We start from the raw sequence: 2,596 nt of genomic DNA on the forward strand, positions 1-2,596 counted from the left end.
ACTGATGAGCCCATTCTTCATTCTTCATTTCTGTTACAGTGTTTTTCTATCTCTAGTATTTCCTTTAGATTTCTTCTTAAAATTCCCATCTCCCCTCTCACATTATCCATCTGTTATTAAATGTAGTCTACTTTTATTCATTAAAGCATTTAGCAAATTAATTTTCAATGTTAATTTATAATTACTATCTTAAATTCCAGTCTGACAATCTCAAATTAGTGTTCTTCTCTGAATCTTGTTCTGATGCTTGCTTTGTCTCTTCAGACTGTGGTTATTTTGTTCTGTTTTGCTTTTTGTTGTTTGTTTTATAATTGCATGCCTTATCAATTTTTTTGTTTAAAGTCAAATGTATTATATTGGATAATAGAAACTTTAGTAATGGACTCTAGAGTAAGTATTTAGCTAATCTTGCTAGGATTTTGTCTGTATTTAATATTTGCTGTAGCTATAGGTGCCAGAGACTCAAATTTCTTTAGCATATTTTTTTTGTCTCCCCTGTTGACTTTGAGCTTCACTAAGTACTGCTCCTTAGAGAGTCTTTTCATTGCAGATCTTTCAGCTAAAATCCCCTTTTCTATACTGGAGCCTAGGTGGTGTGGTAGTAAAGTGTTTTGGGGAAAAGGAAGTGTTTTATAATCTTTTGACTAAATCTCAGGTTTGTGTGTGTGTTTTTTTTACTGTGGCTATATAGCTGAGTAGTGACCTTCAAAAGTATTTCTTATTTTTTCCCATCCTTAAAGAAGCCAGAAAGACAAGAAAAGACTAGAGAGGATTACAGTGGTAGAAATTGCACCTGTATCATGTGAGATAAGATGCTGGACGTCTTTCCCCTTGGAGAAGAGGCATTTGTTAAGGAAAATGCTGTATTTCACAAACATTATTCTTTCCCAACTCCTGTACAAGCCAGAAGTGGATCTTTTTGACTTTTCATCATGAGAACTGGGTGGAGTTCCTGAAGGTAAAATCTATGAAGGTGGGTGCCCTCTTAAGACTGATGTGTTTTTTTAAAAATATATTTTATTGATTTTTTACAGAGAGGAAGGGAGGGAGATAGAGAGTTAGAAACATCGATGAGAGAGAAACATCAATCAGCTGCCTCCTGCAAATCTCCTACTGGGGATGTGCCCACAACCAAGGTACATGCCCTTGACCGGAATCAAACCTGGGACCCTACAGTCCACAGGCCGACGCTCTATCCACTGAGCTAAACCAGGTAGGGCAAGACTGATGTTTCTAGAAGTTTCTCATTCACACTAATTCACATTGAGCCTCAAGCAATTTATCAAAATTACCAGCTAAGTTCACCTACCATTTTTTGGCTCCAGAGGCTTGCTCCACATAAACAGATCTTAGCTCTGAAACTCTGGATTTGTCTGTCCAGATTTCAGAGTGTTGGCTTGTCCTGAAAACTTAGGTTTTTGATGGGTTCATGAAATGTTGGTTGATTTTCAGTTTTTTAAGCTTTTTCTTTTAGGATAGGACTAATAATTTCCAAGCTCTTTGTTAGAACTGATTCTAAAAGTAACTCTCTTTATATAGACATATATACAAGCATTCCTTGTTTTACTGCACTTCAGGTATTGTGTTGTGTATAAATTGAAGGTTTGTGGCAACCCTGAATTAAGCAAGTCTATCAGCACCATTTTCCCAATAGCATTTGTTCACTTTATATCTCTGTGTCACATTTTGGTAATTCTTTCATTTCAAACTCTTTCATTGTTATTATATTTGTAATGGTTATCTGTGATCATTCATCATTGATGTTATTATTGTAAATTTTTTGGGGTGCCATGAATCACACCAATATAAGATGGCAAACTTAATCTGTAAATGCTGTGTGTGTTTTGATTTCTCCACCAACTGGGCCATTTTTCATCTCTCTTCCTCTCTTCAGGCCTCTCTATTCCCTGAGACACAATAATATTGTAATTAGTCCAGTTGATAACCTTACAATGCCTCTAACTGTTCAAGTGAAAGGAAGAGTTGTATTGTCTCTCACTTTAACCCAAAAGCTTGAAATGATTAAGCTTAGTGAGGAAGACATGTTGAAAACTAAAATAGGCTGAAATTTAGCCCTCTTTCATTAAAAAAAATTAGCCAAGTTGTGAATGTAAAGGAAAAGTTTTTGAAGGAAATTAAAAGTGCTACCACAGGGAACACAAGAATGATAAGCGGTGAATTGTGCTGCTATGAACATAGGGGTGCACATATCCTTTCTGATTGGTGTTTCTGGCTTCTTGGGATATATTCCTAGAAGTGGGATCACTGGGTTAAATGGGAGTTCCATTTTTAACTTTTTGAGGAAACTCCATACTGTCTTCCATAGTGGCTGCACCAGTCTGCATTCCCACCAGCAGTGCACGAGTGTTCCCTTTTCTCTGCGTCCTCTCCAGCACTTGTCATTTGTTGATTTGTTGATGATAGCCATTCTGACAAGTGTGAGATGATACCTACTTGTTGTTTTGATTTGCATCTTTCAGATGATTAGTGACTTTGAGCATGTTTTCATATGTCTCTTGGCTTTCTGAATGTCCTCTTTTGAAAAGTGTCTATTTAGGTCCTTTGCCCATTTTTTGATTGGATTGTTTATCTTCCT

Source organism: Myotis brandtii, unplaced genomic scaffold (genome assembly GCF_000412655.1).
Source record: "Myotis brandtii unplaced genomic scaffold, ASM41265v1 scaffold216, whole genome shotgun sequence".
NCBI lineage: Eukaryota > Metazoa > Chordata > Mammalia > Chiroptera > Vespertilionidae > Myotis > Myotis brandtii.